Here is a 21,196-nt window from a genome sequence, read left to right on the forward strand (position 1 = left end):
GTTGCCAAAGCAACAACAAAAAAGAAGTGCATGGTGTAAGCGAGTAAAACACGTGTTCCCAGGAGAATTGGGACGCAATTGAAACGTTATTTCAAAGCTCACTCGGTTGAGTGCTCAAGCGAATCCCCCAAGATAATTCCATGGCACGCAGTGGTTCTTTTGCAACACCTTATTGTTTAACAGTAAGCTTTCGCTCTCAGCCAACTCCGGCGCCGCCTATTTGGAAGCGCGAGTAAAATGCGCCAATTTTCGTCGGAGAAAACCGCCAGGCCGAGTTTAATACAATTTCGATTATTTATGAAAAAAACGTCGAACTCTACCGTGACTGTTAGATGCAGCATTCCATATTATGGCCCCAAAATGTTAAGCAAGGATTGTGCACCATCGAAAAGATTAAAAAAATAAACGCATGTGCAGCGAGTTTGCAGGTTCTTACGCGACTTTTCACAAAAAAACGGTCATCGCAGCATCCAAGACGTACAAATAAACAGCATCTAATTGGATGCAGTGCCGATAAAAATAATTTTTGTTCGTGTACTTTGATTGGAGCTAGATAAAACTTCCTATCACGCATATTCTTAGTCCAAGCACGTACCTCATGTATGTAAAACCTTTTTGATATTGTTCAGTAACATTTGTTACAATAATACGTTCACGGAATGCTGTCATTGAAGGGTGTTTTTTCATGCACCAGCTAAATTAGCTGAAAAGCCTTTTGTGAATACGAGTCCTGGTCTCAAGTTCACAACTACTTCTTTGCCATATCATTAGCAAAGCCAACAACAGAGATAACCTTCGAACAAAAGGCTTTCTGGATACGGGTAGTTCTTTGTTAAACGTCCATTGTGTCTATAGTTTTCAGAGAACAGTCGCTACATGCGTTCAAAAGGGGCCGGAATGCAAACACAAATAATACTTCATTCTGTACGCATAGTTTGCAAATGAAGGTTAGTCTTGATTACTATGTTGTTCCTATATACAATGCTCGTCCAGTTGTCGGTTGGTTGGGGCAGACAATCTAAACTTCGACGCACCGGCAAACGCACTTCTGAGTGCGCGAATACCTGTCGGTAATTACGAGCGCCTACGCCAAGACGGTCGCACGAAAGAGTGCGAGTATATAAATGCCCAGACGGCTCACAACCTTGAAGTCTCTCGAGGCAATAATGATCTGTCGTTGCAACAGCTGCCGCAACCGCGTGCCTTGACCACACCGCTTAGGCTAAAAACAGCATTTGCCTTTTTTATCAGCCAGCGGCCGCGCACATAATGTAGCTCTATACTGAGTGTGTAGAACGGGTCAAATATACGTAGTAGAACAAGAGTAATTACCATATTTCGGACCAGTGTCTCTCGGCGAAGAAAACGAAAAAAAAAAGTGATCCAGTCGGCATCAAAACAACTCCGGGAGAACTTATGCGCAGAACTGAACTGCGGGCGAGAAAACTCCAGGAGGGAATTCAGGGTTTTCCTAGGAGTCAGCTTCTCCGCACATGTGCTGATCGTGATGGTGATCACAAATCTTAAGCTGCCTAACCTGGCATAAACACGCTCTATTTTCGCTTTTGACTAATCTATTCATGGTTCACATCACGAAACGCTTAGAGAAAACTGGGACAGACTCAGCACCAACCCTCTACCTCACTTTTTTTTTTTTGCTTCCGCGAATAAGGTGACTGCTGAGTGACTAAACAGCAAGATGCGCAACACAAATGACCGAATGGATTTTGTCAGCACCTATAGTGTACGGTATATAGCATGTAACAGATATAGTTGTACACTAAAGCCGAACAAATTGTAGTTATGCCTATAGTCGCTTCAGTGAAAGTATACGTTACGTTGAACTTGATTGAAGGAATATAGGCTGCAGAAATACAAGAAGGAGATTTAAATATCTCACCATCACCTTTGTGTGGATATCTGCGTACAGCCTCTGCTGGGGATTAACACGCAAGACGCATATGCTTGTATAAAAGAGACGCAGACGTTGGCGACATGACAGTTTAAGTAGGCACATGCGAGAAAACACCGAAAAAAAAAAACGAGCTCCGTAAACGCTAACGCGCCTCATGGCATCAAACGTCTGTAGTTCAGAGCAAAATCGCGTGTGTTATTTCGCTTTTTTTTTACCATCGTACATATGATCTCGTGGCTGAGTATGCCTAAAGGTTTCGGGCTATTATAGCAGAGGTGCACACACGGTATGCACAATAGTTCCATAGAACACGTGTTTCGCGATTTGGGCGAAGGGCGACACAGGCATTCAGTAAATCAAAATGGTGAAATAAAGGTCACAGCTGGCGCATGCAGTTTGTCCTTTCGACGTACAGTATGGTCCACTGTGAAAGAGAACACTCGAATGCACGCCATCAATATTCCTGACCCTCTAAGAGGAAGTGGATTAAGAAACAAACTTCATGCAAGTCAGTAGTCTGTCACTGAGGCGTCAGAACTTGACCACCAGCAGCCTTATGCATATCTAAGCCGCTATGACTCCGTGAGATAGCGAAATCTAAACATGCTGCTAACGCAGGTGTTCCCTTTAACAGTGGACACATCCATTTTCGCTGAACCCACCATGATATACGCAAAAAGATTGTAGTTTAAAGACATCATCCATAAGCCCCGGTAATCTTTCCAACTCAGGGAAGAAGAAGCAGTGGCGAAGTAGAAGGAGTTTAAAGCCACAACGTGCCATGGTTAACCAGGAGTCGAAGAAGCCGACTGGAGAAACACGGCCAACACCACGAAAGCATGTCTTCGCTAAGCTGAGTGTCTCAGCTCCTGCCACACGAAGCCGCAGGACCAGTTGGAACAACAGTTCGAGGATTTGCGTACTTGGGAAGTTAGCGCTCTGCTAATTAACTGGTCGCGTGGTTTCCGTCGACGCAGGGTAGGCCCATACGCTTTAGGCAGCCGTGCCCCCCCCCCCCCCCCCAGTATATATAGTTTTCCGCGCGACAAAGGATCTCTGTGCAAACACGCCGAAAGCGTGACCGTTTCTAGATGCGCGGAGGAGCCCAAGCGGCACGGGCTTTGGCCGCTGCAGCAAGTTTCAAGAGCGCACCTCCGGTTGGCACAGGGAGGGTGAAGAGGGTTGGAAAACGCGGGTTGGGGAGGTTGTTGCTGGAAGAACGGCACCCTTCGATCAGGGCCCCCTCGCGTGCAACGTCGCCGTCCGTTGACTTGTGCTCGCGCTCCTCCCCGGTCATTGGCGAGTAATTGTGCGCGCGTGTTCACCGGCATCTCTGCTCGTAAGACGCTGAGATCGCCGCACAGGCCGCGGCCGAAGGGCCGCAAACCGTTTGCGTGACCGCAGGCATTCCGCGCGCACGTGGTTGAAGCAACGCTCAGCGTCTTGTAAGCGATTTCAGACCGATAACGGGGGGAGTACAAAACAGTGTTTCACAGCAAGTGTCTCTTCTGTTTGGCGTCCTCTAGATGGCCGCGATTTCCCTCTGCCGCGTTCCTGCGATGCCGACTTGCTCGATGCCTTTCTCCATAATTCTTGTGCATTTTTTTTTTTTACCGGGACGCAAATGTCTGGTAAGTACATCGCAAAGAGTGTGAGAACGAGGGATGTATAATACGAGGGGGGGGGGGGGGGCTGCGGCTACCACCAATAATGCCCTCTCGCGCACCACCCCCTTCCTCTTGTATGCATTCTTATACCTGCAAACTTTATTACTAGACAAACCATAGTTTCTGCCCTACTGTATTTTAGTTTATACCAATATTGTCAACTCCGCCCAATGAGTGCGCGGCGCACGTCTTCCCTGTGTGGAAATTTGAATGAGCGTCCGGAGGTTGCGTCAACAGGTTTACTTCTTTAGGATAGAGCGAAGTAACGCTTCAGCAATAAAAATGAAGCCACTGGTTCGCGCAAAGTTTTCAAGCAATGACGCGCGCGCGCGTTGAACTTGTTTACGCTGCAGCCCAGACACGTCATGTGGGCCCCCAAAGTGGACCGATGGATGCGCGTGGCCCTCCCCCTTTCTTGCCACCCGCTGCATTCTGGCTGTCATTTGGCTACAGCGCGTACTGTACCGTGAATGGGCTAGAGCTCGGAGCGCTGCCCAAGCAGCCACCTGTTCAGGCGGTAGGTTGGGAGCGCTCTCTCTTTCGCCCGCCTTTTCGGAGGAGTCACTCACCGCTATCTCCTCTTCTCTGCTTGCGAGCCTCGGTCAGTGGCGGTGTCCGCGCAGCTCCCTCGTCCTTCGGCTCGGTGACTGGTTTTCTCGCGGCGCGCGGCTTGGACGCTGCTCTGTCTCAGGAGCCGGCAGTGTGCGTCTGGCGGCGGGCACAGCTCCTTTCTCGCCCGCAGTGAACGTCGCTCGCCGGCACTTGCGGAGGCGAGCGGCGCGCAACGTCACGCGTGACGTCATGAGAGAGAGGCGCTGTCCGAGGGCGAAGGACGAACGCTGAAACGGGAACGCGTGGAGGAAACAGGTTTTTAGTGAATGGAGAGACCGGGCGAGCGCGCGCGCATATGGCCCGGACCGCACTCGTTTAGTTAGTTACATTCTACGCGCATTTCTGGGCCGCTTTCAATGGGAACGTTTATATATGTGTGTCATTTTGGCGGCGCGGCCGCAGAAACGCAGGGAGATGGGGAAGGCTACGTCTTATTATGCAAGGTCGATGACCTGAAGTTGTTACGTGAACGGTTATGGAAAAGGAATCACGGCGGCTTCAAAGTAGTGGATTTGTGAAAGGAGGGTTTCAAGGCGGTGTCGCACCTTCCCACCTCCCGGACTGGTACGCGGACCTTTCCCTGGTGAAAACATTAACTGTTCCCATCACCGACTGAACTTACTGTATGCGTAAAGGTAATATACTGGAATGCAACAAGCGCTGCTTAAGTAAATTTTAAAATGTGATCACAACGACTATTTATTCCACGTGTCTCCCTAAATAAGCAGCTACTTCGACTTTCCTCTGTCTGGGTCACCCATTGAGGAAAATTCGGAAAGCTATACGCTTCTATACACTAGCACGCACACTAGAACCATTTGTCGTAGCGAGTTTTAATCACCGAAACATGTGCATATGATAAGAACAATAACAGAACTGCAGCTACGTTTCACTATTTTTCGCTTTCTTTGTTTTAATTCGTTGCCCCGCCGCGGTGGTCTAGTGGCTAAGGTACTCGGCTGCTGACCCGCAGGTCGCGGGATCAAATCCCGGCTGCGGCGGCTGCGTTTCCGATGGAGGCGGAAACGTTGTAGGCCCGTGTGCTCAGATTTGGGCGCACGTTAAAGAACCCCAGGTGGTCAAAATTTCCGGAGTCCTCCACTACGGCGTCTCTCATAATCATATGGTGGTTTTGGGACGTTAAACCCAGTTTGCTTCGGATGCAGCGCCATGGCGAAAATAAGCACTCTCAGTACCTTATCATGAATCGAAAATGAGTGACTCGTTGAAAATTAGTCGTTTGAGCATTCCACCAGATTAAAAAACGCGATGTCGAATCATCAAGGGCAGTGCCATACAACATAACTTTTGTACAAGCAGAGAGGGAAGGGGGGGGGGGATGACGCGGGAAAGTAAGCAGTTAAGCGGAAGAAAATCTTCTGACTTACCCTACACTGGCGTAATGTTCACCACTGCGCACATTGTGAAAGTCAAGATTTTTAGAAAGTAAGAAGCACATTTGTCAAGATTCACGAAAATGATCATCCACAGTTATTGAACTCTAAGTGGCCTCACTGAAAGCGAAATAAATGTATGAATAAATAAAGGAAACGATCATCCTGTTTACGGGTCCCGAAATACTGGCGCAGTAATCGTGAAACCGCCAGTTTTGTAAAATTTTACGTCCTTTTTAAGTCCTCCTGTCATCCGAGATTAAGCTTATGGATACATAGAGGTTATGGTAATACAAACAGTGCCTCGTTATTAAGACAGAGTACTCACAGAGAGTATAACGAAAGACGCAAACAATATGAGCGCCAGCATGGGCGTTTCCTCACAGCGACAATTCCTGCTTGTTCGCTCGTACAGCGGCAACCATTCTTCAAAGTCGACATTGTCGGTCCCGCAGAACGTGCCAGGGTCTTTCAGCTGGGGCAGAACTACTGTCATCGTTGCGGTGGCCGCTGCGGAAGCTGGAGCTGAACCATCTTGTGCCATCGTGGAAGCGTCGGCCGCTGCGTAGCTCCGTCTTGTTACCTCGCACCTCCACCAAAATGTCACGGGGTGAGAGTAGGCAGAGGGTAGAAATATATTTACAGATCGTACACGGAGTACATAGTGACCTTGAACCAAGATGGCGTAGTGGCAACAACAACACGAGCTCTTGTACAATCGTAATCTTCATCGCCTTTATGGTGCATTCCTTGATGTTAATGATGGCTTGTATCAATATGCAATGCAAAAGTTCTGCGTGATCCCAAATCAGCTTTCTTTTATTTTTAAAAAAGTCGAGGGAGGCGCCTTACGCCACTGCATCAGGGTGGTAAATAGGGCTAAATATACACCACATGGAAACGCTGCTGAAATGGCGTATGCAGGAGACGGAAGTGCGCCCACAGTGTGCTTCGTTTAGATGTTCATAAAGCTTTCCTGGTGCCGATTCGTGTCACTTGTATACATACACGACGCAATAAATCGCGGTTTTTTTAAGAAATAAGATATTTCAGCTTAATGTTCAATCGAGTTCCATCGGTGTTCAAAGTTCGGCGTGCAGCCAAAATTTCATTCACGAAATAAGTACGGAAAGCAATCCTTTCTCCCAGATGCATAGGAAGATGAAACTCTTAATGAGTACGCCACCGTGCATATGCTGATAAAAACGTATGTCAAGATGGGATCGTAAGTCATTCACGACACATGTATACATATTGCAGAAAAGCACCAAGTTGGGCTAGTTGGTCACTGATGTTCATTTTTAATTTTCTGCGCAGTTGTTTGTCCTAGCGCAACTAAACCTTTTCAAGAATACATGCTTGCAAACGAAATGTGCGTAATGTGTAAGTAGACTTTATTTCACCCTGCAAAAATATAATAAATAAAATCTGGTGACGTCATTTGCCTGCAGGTATATACGAACTCGTTCTGCATGCACGCCGCTCATATGCGATTGCAACCTCGATGCAGCTTATGCAGTCTGTGTTTTCTACGTTGCGTCTCTGTTTTCTGAAATTCCCCTAAAAGGGCGACATTACATGATTAAGCGTTTTTTGAGAGCGCCACGTGATGGTTGCCAGACTATGCTGTTTCAATCTTGCAACAGCGTTGAAAGAGAGCCCCTAATTTAAAATGTTCCTAAATTTATTGATAAGATTGAAGCACATAACGATAGAAAGTTGAACCGTCGGTGGGAACTTGGGGTTTGTTGTGGAATAAGCAGGACGTGCAAACACCGCGGACACAGAGACGAGAACAGGTACAACACAAACTCGCACTAACGAATGAAAAGACGTGGCTGTGGCAAAAAAAGAAGTGTGCCAGGAAGAGTGGTGGCATTGTCATTCTTGAACTTACGCAAAAAGAGACTTTCTTCTTATTTGTTGGCATGACATGTTGGCGCATAACTAAGGCGTCGGCCTCTATACTTTCTTTTCAGTGCGACCTTTCAGTTGGTGGTGTTACGACTCCGGGTCCTTCGGGACTCAGTTTGGTAGCGGGCCTCTATCGAAAGAACCATCGTCCAACAAGTCAGATGAGGCGCCCGTAAGGACGACAACAACTTATTTACATGGTTAGTAAGAACTCAAGATGTCTGATGAACTGAACAGGACAACTGGAAATATACAAAAGGTCTTCCGCTTATATAGCACCGCGTTGCCAACCCTGGGCGCATTGTCCGCGGCTTCAGCCAATACGGTGCTCGATGATCTAGGTGCTCTGTCATCGGAACTGGACTTCATACAGCCAGATTCCCCAGCAGCGTCCCGGTGCCCGCACAAGAAACGCCACACCACGTAAACACGGCCGAAATCACCGGCCGCGTTTCGGCGCTCACACAAGACACACTACACTACGTAAACATGGACTCTGAGCCCTGAGCAAGTCCGCTCGGAGCGGTTTCCATGAAGCGTTGGTTCGACGAACACTCAAAAAGAACTAAAGAGAACTGTGGAGCCGGAAACGCATAGCAACGCATCGCCACAGAAGAGAGCAAGCTGAGACACGAGTGGCGTCGGACGTAGCCGATCGAGTTCCAGCACCAAATCCCGTTTTCTTCTGCATGTAACCACTGCCCATTCACTTGTAAATTTAGTACAGTGTACAGTTTTCTTCTTAAAAATCGAACCTTGCCTTAACTCAATCATTCACCCATCGCTGACATTCTCCACCCACGAAAGCGGGGAAAGACACCACACAATGCACGTGGAGAGGGCACAGTGTACACGATCCCCAAATATGGTCCCAAACGCACTGAACCAAAGTTTTGCACATGTCACCAAGATTTTGCGCACGTCCGGCGATCGTAGATTACCATGGTTTCCAAGAACTTTTCTAGCAGTTGGGTGAGGTTCGAAAGACCGGCTCCAGATACACGTGCCAAACTTACCTGACTGCCTGACGATAGTTATAGCGTGAGAACAAAACGACGACACAGAGACAAGGACACGAAAGACACGAACGCTGTCTCTGTGTCGTCGTTTTGTTCTCGCGCTATAACTATCGTCATGCCATACCAACTAGCCCAAGCTGCCACACTTCTAAGTTACCTGACTGCGTTCGGGTAGGACAATGTAGTGGCCTGACCGCTTGTCGTCAAAACATGCCACTCCATTTAGCCGATCCTATAAAAAGGAGGGGAAAGGAGGAGTGTTCGACTAATCCCTCGTCGTAGAGGCGCTGAGGCGTGCTTCCGCTGCGCCGTGCTCTTTAACGGGCTGCAGAAATTAGGCGTCTTTTCTTTCCTCTAATCCCAACCACCACCAAGGGCTGCAGAAGATAGTGCCTTTTTTCCTTTCCTTCAACCACACATTCAATCCCTCCTCATTTGCTACAAGTTACGGCTTAACTGCGAATTTCCGGGACTTCGCTTCTCCTCGAACAAGCTTTGCTTCTCCTCATGTTGTCGTTCAGCGCTCTGTCTCGTCTCTTCTCCTGTCCCCTCCTGCCCTGTCGTTTGCGCTGGTAAGCACTCTTTATCATGTTATACCAACACGTTGGTCAGATAATAATATACAGTTCCAGAAGCAAACCTTCGAAGTATAACGATTGCCACTCAAAGGTTGTGAAGGCGAAGGACAGCAGTTTTCACGCTATCCGTAGCCTTCTTCTTCCTCCAGGTTTTGTAGCCTTTCTGTTTTAGTATTTTACAATATGAAAGTTCCGCTGCGATAACTTTTTTTCGCCTTGACACACGATAAAAAAAAAAGCCAAAATTTGAGGCAGCTTCACTCTGTGCTGCCAAGCCTGAGGGAAGTGCGAAGGTGGTGGGCAGCTTTCTTTGTTTCTTTTTGGTTTTTTTCTATGTTTTTCTCTCTTTATAATCATTTCTTCATCTCTATCTGTTTCTTACTCTTTCTATTTTTTCCTGGTTTTTCCCTTTCTCTCTTTTTGCATTTCGCACTTGTTTCTCTTTTTTGCATTTCGCGCTTGTTTTCGCCTTTTTTTTCTATTTTATAGCTATTTTGCCTGCGTGACGCTAAGCACATTACTCTTTATTCTTATCATAATAAGTGATCATCATCAAGGTGCATCCAAAGAACAAGATGAAGAAGTATTCTCAATATGGAGCGTTACGCCAAGCGACGATGAACGCGTACGACAGTCCGCCCCCCCCCCCCCTAAAGCGATCCGCGCTCAATAAGCGCGTGGCGTGGTAGCATATGAAGTAGCGAGCAAGGCAGCGGAAGCATTGTGACGACTATAGACACGCGTCATTGGTGTGGCCCGCGGGGGCCGTCGTTCAACTCTCTGACCTTGAGCGGCCCTGCGGGGTTCGAGGCCAGTCGCTGCTGTCTTCATCGTCGTTCTTGTCTCCGTGCACCGGTTGTTTAATTTTTTTTTTTGGTCACAGTCAATTTGTCATCTCCGAGAGCAACGCGTCGCGTTCGTATTTATTACACGGTGTCGTGGCGTCGCCTCGACATGGCTGCGACATGGTTGCACCCTCGAAGGGGCGATTCCATCACGCGGTGTCTCGTACCAGTCTGTCTGCCTTCTCGCAAAGATCAATGCTTTGATCCGAACTAATGCGCAAACTACATAGCTTCCGGTGCAAGACCCTTGGGTCCTGCTTTTCCAACTTGGAGTTTCATTTCAGCGTTCACGTTTCCAGGAGCTTTTGTCGGTAAAAACGTGGTCTCGACTTATATACTGAACACCACCACCTGTTACTTTGGAGGAACAAGGCTGAGACAGGGTCCACGAGATTGCACTGCTGTCCCATCCCACTCTTTGTGCGATAATGAATGGTGGCTGAGCTATGTGCTCAGCCACAATTCATTATGTCATAGATCTACCGTTTGCAGATGACAAGGTTCAATTCAGTAATGATTAATTGAATGGTTCGATTACACCTTAGCCGAGAAACCATAATATTAGGATTGAACATAAATATGCAAAACACAAAAGTAAAGTTGAATACGCTGGCAAAATTTGATGGTGTGTTTACTTGGTTCATTAAAAAATCACACGCCATTAAGGATTGCCAATTAGCCAACTTTGACGTTATACACCACCGACGTAGCCAGAAAATAGGAGTTCAGATTTTCCCAATATTTTTCAGTCTTGCAAGTGCAATACACACACACACACACACACACACACACACACACACACACACACACACACACACACACATATATATATATATATATATATATATATATATATATATATATATACGTACAAACGCACGCACGAACATAATGGGTGGTTCCTGCCATCCCCCTTCCGGAAAAATGTTTTGGCTACGCTACTCTTATACACGTTTAATAGCAAGGATGGCCTGCCAAAGGTGTAGTCAGAAATGTTTGGGGGGGGGGGTAAGGGGGCGTTAAACTTAATATCCTGTGTCCGATATGCTTTCCGTCATTGTTACCATAATAAAACCTGTCGTTCCTTGGTATTAAAGTAGGCTTCTTCTCATGAAGACCAATACTGTGGAGAAGCCAGCTTTGACATCATTCCAAATAATTGATTGATTTGTGGGGTTTAACGTCCCAAAACCACGATATGATTATGAGAGACGCCGTAGTGGAGGGCTCCGGAAATTTTGACCACCTGGGGTTCTTTAACGTGCACCCAAATCTGAGCACACGGGCCTACAACATTTCCGCCTCCATCGGAAATGCAGCCGCCGCAGCCGGGATACGAACCCGCGCCCTGCGGGTCAGCGGCCGAGTACCTTAACCACTAGACCACCGCGGCGGGGCCATCATTCCAAATAAGTTACGTTTGCATGCGTTCATGGAAAACTTGTACGAGGCAGGGCCATAAGCAGTATTTGAAATCTGAAAAAAAGAAAAGGGAGGGGGGGTGAAATTTTATTTTCTACTGCGTCGATGCTGTGTGGCAAGCCGCAGACTTCAGGTAGTGCGGCCCGCCTGGTTGCTCCTTGCTTGTATACATTCTCGTAGATGACCTTATGAAAAAGGAAATAAATTAAAAAAAAAACAAGAGAGTTTTGTTGAAAATGCCAGCAAAACAAAGACAGCGCCCGGGAGTCTTAATTCAATGATCAATAGATCAGGTGTACACAGTGAAAAAAATAATGTTAACTGCGGCAAACTGTATTCCTGAATTGCTGTATACTCTACAAGACAAAAATATTATTCTGAAGTTTTACGTGTCAAAAACACAATATGATTATGAGGAGATGCTCAAAACAAGCACGAACAAGCAGATAAAAAAGTATATTGTAATAGGTAATGGTTAACTTAACCGTTCTTAGTCAATTGCCATCTGTCACGTCTGTGCCACCCCTGCCACCAGTCTTGTCTTAGAGATGCAAAAGCGTAAAACGAATACAACGGAGACTTTTTCTTAACATTTAACGAATTGTCTCTCTCCCGTACGCACCTCAATGGCGAAGTGAAAAACAATAGTGCACTCCAACTTAAATACACGTTAATACAAATCATCCCAGAAACTAATTATGGGTTGCCCGCAACAGTCAAGGTTCGGCGTGAAAAAAACCCACAATAAATTTAGTTTAACTAAGATCACTCCTGGCAGCTTTACTTTTAGCGCATATTGTGTGCCAACTCCGAATCGTTACACATGGGATATGGGGGCTGCTTCAAAATCACGGTATCAGTCGAGATTTAAAATTACGTTGAAGTTTAATGTATTCACTGCATCCCGGCTGCGGTGGCTGCATTTCCGATGGAGGCGGAAATGTAGTAGGCCCGTGTGCTCAGATTTGGGTGCACGTTAAAAAACCCCAGGTGGTCGAAATTTCCGGAGCCCTCCACTACGGCGTCTCTCATAATCATATGGTGGTTTTGGGACGTTAAACCCTACATATCAATCAATCAATCAATCAATCAATCAATAAAATCAATGTATTCACTGAGTATACGTGATTCTACATGTAATTTATCAACAGTCGCAATTGAGGCCGCTGTAATTGAGCAAGCTGATATTATCAAAAACCACAATTTGACTTACCAGAGACGACATAGTGGAAGGCTCCAGAAATTACCATCATCTGGCGTTCTCGAATGTGCACTCACATCACTCAGTATACGAGCCTCTACCATATTGTCTTCATCAAAATGCGACCACCGCAGCCGGAATCGAACCCGCGACCAGCAGCCGAACACAGAGAGATATTGTATTGCGCTGTGATCCGTGTCGTCTTTATGTAGCATACTCGAATCTGCATTTGACAGACAATAAGTACAAGATGAGAACAGAAACACAAACTGATGAAACGATAATGTGAATCAGTTTGTGAGCTTACTCAACTCATTGTGACATGACTGCCCAGCACACACAATCATAGCACCCAACCAATGAAAAAAAAGAAGGGAAGATTAATGTTCCCTAGCATTACCCTAATATGGAGAAAAATTGAAATTTGCTTATTATATAGATACGCGGGAGACTCGCTGCCAAAGTGAAGATGAATCATCGACTGGCCAGACGCGCGAGCTGCGTAATGGTTCTACCGCAGTCCAATCGATGCGCCACTGTCATTCGTATTTTCTTAGGGCTGTCTGCAGTCTCATACTGTGGCCCCTCCTCTCTTTCTTTTTTTTTTAGTAAAGTTTGGAAGGTCACAATTCAGCCGTTACCTGCTAACACTTAGGCGCAAAAGCCTCGCTTCATTTGGCATATATATATATATATATATATATATATATATATATATATATATATAAATATATATACATATATATATATATATATATATATATATATATATATATATATATATATATATATATATATATATATATATATATATATATATATATATACCCACGCTTATTCCTTACTTTGTCCAAATTCATCGCAACAAAGATTGGACTCTCGCAGGAGAGGCACTTTAATGCAATAGGTCGCACTGATCACTGCGGCCTCTTGGTCGTCGCTCTCAAGAAATTACCGAATATGCAGACTCCTGCTAGGTTTTATATACCGCTTCGACGTTATTACACTGAAACTCTATGTATATATACGTTTAATTTGTGCTAATAACTTCACCTATACATTCCTTGGAATTACTGTGTAGCCCCGTCGTGGTGGTCTGGTGGCTAAGGTACTCGGCTGCTGACCCGCAGGTCGCGGGATCAAATCCCGGCTGCGGCGGCTGCATTTCCGATGGAGGCGGCATTGCTTGAGGCCAACGTATTTAGATTTAGGTGCGCATTAAAGAACCCCAGTTGATCGAATTTTCCGAAGCCCTCCAATACGGCGTCTCTCATAATCATATATGGTGGTTTTGGGACGCTAAACCCCAACAATTATTATCATTAATTGCAAATGGAAGACGATGCACTTTGCGCGAGTGTATTCTTCATTAAAGTGTCCCGTGTAGTGAAACAGCAAAGGTAAGCAGTACAGGCGTATAGGAGCTTCCCCCGCCCTGTTATGTGTTTAATTTCATTCATGCGAAGTTACACGATTTTTTTTTCTTTTTTATCCGCACGATCGTTGGGTCAATGAGCAATGCGGTCGCAGGTATATTCCCGATATATGAAGAATGTGCATTTGCGAGTACGTCCATTGTTTCAGCGATTGACCGTGGTGGAGGAGAACAAACAACTGCGGCGCACTTCGGCGACCGGTTGGTATGTTCAGAGCACGTGCACGTACATGGTGTTCGCGTTTATATGCACACTACATCCGCCGCCTCCAGCACTCGTGCCGATACACTCGTCGACGGTCATCGAAAATAGCCATCGCGCATCACAGTCAATAACACACCTTTCAGAAAGGCTTCGAATGTACGCGTACGGTGGCGATCGACTCAAGGGCTGCAGACAGAGAATGGAGCTGACGAAGAATAAAGTTGGAGTGACGTGTTCAGAGAGACAGAGGAGCCCCACGCAACGCGGTTTTCCAGTCGGGTCCGCCGAAGCAGGAGGCGGGAGGAAAGGAGCGACGCTCCGTTCTCGGGGCTCGCTATTTCGGGACCCACTTTTATTCCCAAAAACTGGCGGCCGGCGCTTCTAGGAAAAAAGGCGCCCAGAAGGGATTTCGCCGAGCTGCTATCGGCGCACGCGGACTCACTCATCGACTGTATCGACGGCGCGCTCCTTGAAGGGCGCTCCGCGCTCTATCCGGCCTATGTCGTGCGCTCCTCCCCACCATCCCGTGTCCGGACGCTAATTTGGGTGGCGGGATTTTAGGGACGGCGTACCGTAGTGCTCGTGTGTTTATGCGTTATGCGTATAAGATACGCGCCGGACATTATCGATTTCACATTGGGTCACTCCGAAGTGCTGATGGCTCTTCAGCGCACGGCGTTTTATTATTTTTTTTTCTCCCGAGAAGACGCGTGCGCACGTAGCAAGTGTATTTATACCTACAAAGCGTCGACGGTGGGCTATATTTGGCGTAATCACTTCCCCACCCGCACTTTCGGTATTCGGCGAAGGAAAAAGATTAGTAGGTTGAAACTTCTGTTACTGACTTCAATCTTCGTTCAATTTAAATGCAGCGCGAACGCGACACACGGACAAAGCGAGGTACTCAGAGAAAACACAGACGTGGGGCTGATTCATCCACCGTCCAAAGTTTTTTGTGTGAGTCCTTGTGTCGCATTAGCGCGGCAATTAGGTTGTTCTTTACACACAACGTACACAGGCCGGAATCGCTATTTCCGTTTAAGTTCGTTCCATCGCTTATAAAGTCGAATCTACATATAAAAGACACTGTAAGACACAAATGGTTATAAGAGACACCAGTGTGCTTATATTGAAATAGGCGTATACCCTGGTCATAAGAAACATTTTATATTTAAGAGGCAGAAATTGCTCGACTGTGCATGCCTCTTATCAAAGTGCTCAACTGCACTGTGTGAGCACGCCTTCTCTGTGCCTTCACACAGCGATGCACGACGCCATGCAGTGTAACAGCAAAGTTTGAGAAAATGGGCGGGAGTTCTTCGCACTAATCTAGGCACACCAAAATAAGGAAAATTATGTCGCAGCTTTATACTGTAATCACGTGAAAAAAAATACATCGTGTTATTTTCGCTCCAACCATTTAAAACGTTGCACTATAGCTGGAGTGGTTTCGGGCAGCATGCGACGTTGCCATAAACGCACACGTCCAGGCACGTCTACACGAAAACGTTACGCCATGAATGCGCCTTGTGTGCGCAGTTGTACGGGGCCAGTGGTATTCGCGAAACTCATTATAAGCCATGAGCGCACTCCCTATCCTAATGCATCAATAAGTTTATAGAATTGACGCATTGTGCGATCAAGGAGGCGTTAGAAGTAGAGCGAGTAGCGTGAATAATCGATTGCCCATAAGTCTGTGGTCCTCGTTCTCCTATACAGAGACCCGCAAGACGATCTCGAGGTGAGATCCAATATTAGGCCACAAAACTTAACTGTATCTACAATGTCCTCGCAATATTCAACGCAAAATCCAAAGAGGGGTAGTGTACATACAGCAAAATTCTTAAAGAATGCATCCCAGAGACAGCAGTTGGAGGACCGGCAACGCGGGTTCGATTATGCGAAAGTCCTAAATGTCGCAATGCACACGTGTATAAACTTAAATTTAGGTCACGTTAAGTAACCTCGGGTGGACGAAATTAACCCGCAGTCCCTCACTGTATACGGCGTGTCTTATAATCATGTCATGGTTTCGGTGCGCGAAATGCCAGAATTTAGTGGGTTAACCACCGCCTACTAAAAATTGTCTGCCCACTGTGGTGGTTTAGCGTCTATGACGTCATGTTTCTAAGCATGAAGCTGCGGGTCTGATTCCTGGCAGCAGTGACCTCATTCTTACGAAAATGAAATATAAAAACGCTCACGTGCTCCAAGTATAGGTGCACGTTAAAGACCGTCAAATTACCGAATTTAATCCGAAGTCCTCTATTAAGGAGGCGAGACTCTTGAAAGAAATCGTCATTTTGGCACGTGATGCCCCAGAGTTTTTTTTTTTACTTCATTCAGGTTAACCACAGCACAATAGTTTTACAAACGTCCGCTTATCTTTATCCGTAGAAAATCTTTCATTCTAAGTATTTTAGATGTTATCACTCATCAGTTTTAACACACTTCGTTGATATGAAAACATGACAAAAGGCGAGGAAACAAGAACAGTTGAAAACACACCTATACGTACGCCAGTCAGCAATGGGCGGATTTGGCGAGGGCGAGTCCGTTGGTGCAGCGGCCCGACAAAGAAATGATTTTTGCGAATGCGAAGCTCTTGCGCAAAACAGTGCGTGAAAGGAAATGGCCGAGCAAAAGAATTGCTCATATGTTCTTACGGTTAATGGAGGGGCCGCAGGTTGTCGACGTTGCAAAGCTATTTGACAGAGCGCACTTCAGATGAATCAGTTTCCTACGTTCCCATCAATCGGGACTGACAAAGCCGCCCACTGAAAGTGTGCTGTCACGCAGTGCATCGAGAGAGGCCTCCGAGACGGCTGAATCAAAGGAGCGGCCGGAAAAGCAAGGCCCCGACGGGCGGGTGACAGGAGGCCGTCGTTTCGTACTTGCAACGGTGTCGCGGCGCGCTCCGAGCTGAGAGACCCACAGGTGTTTATGGCGAAGCCACACCCCGCGCTTCCACGAATCCTGCCGCCGCTGATCAAGAAGCGTCGGGTGTGGCTTGCTTCGGCCCTGACCGCTCTTTCCGGGAATTCTAATTGTGCGTCGCCCTCCGTGGCCGGCCGCCGATGATTGCGGGGCACACCGCGGCGCGCCAGCTCTTTTCCGGGTTACTGGCGCTCGCTTGTTTATTTACGTCCGCTACCGGCGACGGCCCTCCGTCGGCGTTAGGTGCAATGAGAGCACCCACCCGGCTCACATCGCCCGAGCGGTCGGCCAGAACGACGCCGTTACATTGGCCGACGTGCGAGTGCATATCGTCGTTAACGCCACTGTTAGAGTGAGATACGAGAGGGGGGACGTTGGGGAATTGACTGTAGCAGAACAATAAATCGGCCTGTCCATCAGTACATATGTGATGGGAATATGTATAGTAAACATTTGTTATAAACAAAACATGAATGCAAGCACACTCGCGCGCGTCGCCACGTTGCGGTTGTTTCAGGTACTCGGCTGCTGACCCGCAGGTCACGCGATCAAATGGCGGCTGCGGCGGCTGCATTTCCGATGGAGGCGGAAATGTTGTAGGCCCGTGTGTTTAGATTTGGGTGCACGTTAAAGAACCCTCAGGTGGTCGAAATTTCCGGAGCCTTCCACTACGGCGTCTCTCATAATCATATGGTGGTTTTGGGACACATATGAATCAATCAAATCATCACCCACACGCGCGCGCAGGAACGCCGTCATGAAACGCTAGTACGCGTCAACAGTGGAGGGTGAGAGCGAAGTTACATTTTATGCAGTTACTTAGTGCAGACTGATTAACGTATCATGCAAAAATGGGCATAAGCGAAATAATGCGATTACGCTGGGCAACTTACGACCGATTGCGTTACTTGGGGTGAGGTAAGAAATGGCAGTGCTTCGTGAATACACCGCTGTTGGGTGTTTTCTAGGAAACTGAACTGTTCCTTTTTATTCAACTTTTGCCTCGGGAATACTGGCGCTTGCAAAAAAAAAATAGAAAAAGTAACAACTTGTGCCTCTTGTGAGACACTTGAACACCTTATGTTAGAGCGACCCGTATTCGTTACGCAGCGGGCATTGCTAATTAAGGAATATAGACTCAATGCACTCAAGTGCGCGACCCTGGATGATTGCCTCTTTCCAAGAGGGTGTGCTGATCGACGTGACCTGGCCCATCGATCCCTGCCTTCATGAACAAATCGGATTTGGCCTCCCATTTAGAGATATTTTTTTCCCGTCCTTCTACTTATTTCTATCCGAGTCTCAGTCGATTGTTCATTTCCTGTTTTGTTTCTTTCTTCTTATTTTCTTTTCCTTTTGACAAAGCATGCAAACTTTATGCGCCCTGAAGTGGCGGCCTGCTTCCTAAGCAATTCCTCTGCGTCTTGAATAATAATAATAATAATAATAATAATAATAATAATAATAATAATAATAATAATAATAATAATAATAATAGAAACTATTGTTGCACCACCTTATTCTGGTTTCGCGCATGCGCGCGCGCACGGGTGTGTGTTTTCTATTTCTGTTTGTTATGCATTAAATATATTTAATTTGCAGTGGAGGTCAAGCTTTATGAATAGTGACTTGTATTTACTGAAGCGTAGTATTCCCGCACTGAATAAAATATCGATAAAAAGCTTCAGACACTTCGATCAAGTTTCATGCAACGGGCATACCAGGAAGGAAGGGTGAAAGAAGAAAATGATTTTCAAAAGATATTCATTCAGTTTTAACTCAAAATTATATACGCATTCAAAATAAACGGGTATGCTTCCTCTGAATGGCACATTTATCCTGAACGGTTCTGTTCTGATGAAAAATCTTAGTTCGGCAATCTCGGTATACTCGATAAAACCATTTCCTCTCCACAGTCGCAGATTCTTCTAAGACGGCAAACTCATTTTTGTTTTCTTTCCCACACCATCAGAAAAGCTGGTATGCTGTGAATTATCAAATTCTCCTCACAAAATATTGTGCGATAGCTTAAAAGCGCAATGATACACTTAAAATTCGTTCGTACTCAAAGGACACACAAGCATATGCCACTTCTGAAACATAACGAACGCCGCCAAACTGCAAGAAATTCGTTCGAAAGATTCACAGGTTACTGCATTCTCGATTACCAGCCAGCGCGCTTTGAAATTGAATATTCTCACATCAATTTTTAATCTTCAGCAGACGATGAATTCTTGAAAAATGAAATGGTACTTATACGTATAATGGCAAGTGTGCCGTAAAGCGACGAGAAAACACATTCGCATTCATAGAGGTCGTTTCCATCGACAATGTCTTTTTGGTATACAGTACCGCACAAGAAGGTTTCCATGACAATAACGTATTTACAGCACAACGTGCGATCGACTTGTCTTCGTTCTTATCGAAAAGACGTTCCCCCAAATAAGAGCATCGGGAGCTTAAAATTAAACTGCGACACACTGAGCCAATCTTCTCGGAATGGATGTATATTAGTTGTATATTATAACTATAAGAGGTTATATGGAATATGAAGATAACAAGTGTGCGTACATGCATGATTTGCTCTGCTATGCATGCCTTTTATTCTTTGTCATTGCGCTTCAGCTATACCTAAACTATATACTAAACTTGCAAAATCTACGAGGCAGCTGTCTTGAACGGCAAAGTTTGACTACAACTCAACGTAATATTTCTATAACATCTCGTGAATTTGATTTGTGCGAACACCTGTGTGGTATGTGCGCTATATATAAAAGCACGTCGTGACAGGGTCACCCAAAAAGAAACAGTGGCATCCATAAGGCAGTGACAGCGCCAGCCGAGAGGAGAACCTGACGCCATGAAAGTGAGCAAACGCTATTAGACGACGACGAATGGCACTGAATTAACAGTGAACACGAGAACAGGACACGCAACACAGGCGCCAACTTAATGTTTATTTCCACACACGCTTAGTTATATTGACCGAGGAAAAACATAACGTGATATATCACGCGCTCAAAATTTACATTTAAGGGGCGACAGTTCATTATCACTTAGGATAAGCGATGGAGTGCTGATACGCACGGAATCCGGGCACGAGATAGACCTGCAGCCTCAACAATGTCTCTTGTAAGCTTGTGATGTACCCCCGTATTCTAGAACATCCCTTCACTCAACGCTTCAACTTCACTTGAGAAAACCGATGGGAGCGCCATCTCTCAGAATGGTTGCGATTCTTGAGTAGCGCAGCGTAATTTTTAGCCGAGCAGTGGCGCACTGCTCAACTCTGTCAAGTGAAGGGTGAAAGTCGAGTCGAGGAGCGTTTCTGAATACGGGGAGGGGAGTATTCTCTTGATTACTGAAGAGTGGATAACTAGCCATCCACTCGCCCATTTTTTAACATTGTCGCAATTTTAATCATAAATTAAGGCAACGACCCACCTGGTCGATATATTCTTTGCCACAGCAAATCCCGTGACTGCGCACACTGCTCTTCAACGCATATGCATTAATCAAGACAATCATGTGTCACAGAACGAGCGCTAAAAAAGAGCGCGCCGCCAAATCCTTGCGACAACGGGCGGCAGAAACGCCGCGAGGTAAAAAAGAAAAAAAAAAGAAAGCAAACATCCAGGGCTCCCGGGCGCGCGCTCTCCCCGCAGAAGCACTGCTTCGCAGACGATCCTCCTCACCCCACATCGGCGGCCCAGCAAGGCCGCGATTTTTCTAGAACGAAGGAGGCGGGGTCAGACCGAGTGAATCATCCTCCGGGGAGGGCAGTCGAACCGTCTCGTGCCTCTCCCCAGCCTTCGCTGCGTATCGCGCCGACGAAATGACGAGAACCGTCTGGAATGTCGCGCGCAAGGTATTTAACCGAGCAGCCGAGATGAGAGATCAGGAGGAGACGGAAAGTTAGCGCCGGAGCGCGTAGGAATTCCGTCGTGTAGTCGGCGAAGGTTCTGCCCGTAGTGACAGAACAGGAGAAGACGGAAAGTTAGCGCCGGAGCGCGTAGGAATTCCGCCGTGTAGTCGGCGAAGGTTTTGCCCGT

General features: G+C 46.5%; 1 protein-coding gene and 1 long non-coding RNA gene across 4 annotated transcripts in view; both read right to left on the minus strand.

Moving 5' to 3' along the window:
- Positions 1 to 4,290, minus strand: part of LOC119176249 (uncharacterized) — a 44,313-nt gene extending 40,023 nt beyond the window's left edge. For both annotated transcript variants that reach the window (XM_037427439.2, XM_037427438.2), the window contains exon 1: positions 4,152 to 4,290. The gene's annotated coding sequence lies outside the window, so the exon portion shown is untranslated. The remainder of the gene's footprint in view (positions 1 to 4,151) is intronic.
- A 7,145-nt stretch (positions 4,291 to 11,435) lies between these two features.
- LOC142775666 (uncharacterized) lies at positions 11,436 to 17,128 on the minus strand. Of its 2 annotated transcripts, none has more exons than XR_012886906.1 (3): positions 16,874 to 17,128; positions 12,580 to 12,790; positions 11,436 to 11,551 (listed from the first exon to the last, which is right to left on the minus strand). It is a non-coding gene; the product is annotated as an uncharacterized LOC142775666 (long non-coding RNA). The 2 variants fall into 2 exon arrangements; XR_012886907.1 differs by having other exon boundaries at positions 16,716 to 17,128.
- Positions 17,129 to 21,196: the final 4,068 nt, after the last annotated feature.

Source organism: Rhipicephalus microplus, chromosome X (genome assembly GCF_043290135.1).
Source record: "Rhipicephalus microplus isolate Deutch F79 chromosome X, USDA_Rmic, whole genome shotgun sequence".
NCBI classification, from domain to species: Eukaryota; Metazoa; Arthropoda; class Arachnida; order Ixodida; family Ixodidae; genus Rhipicephalus; species Rhipicephalus microplus.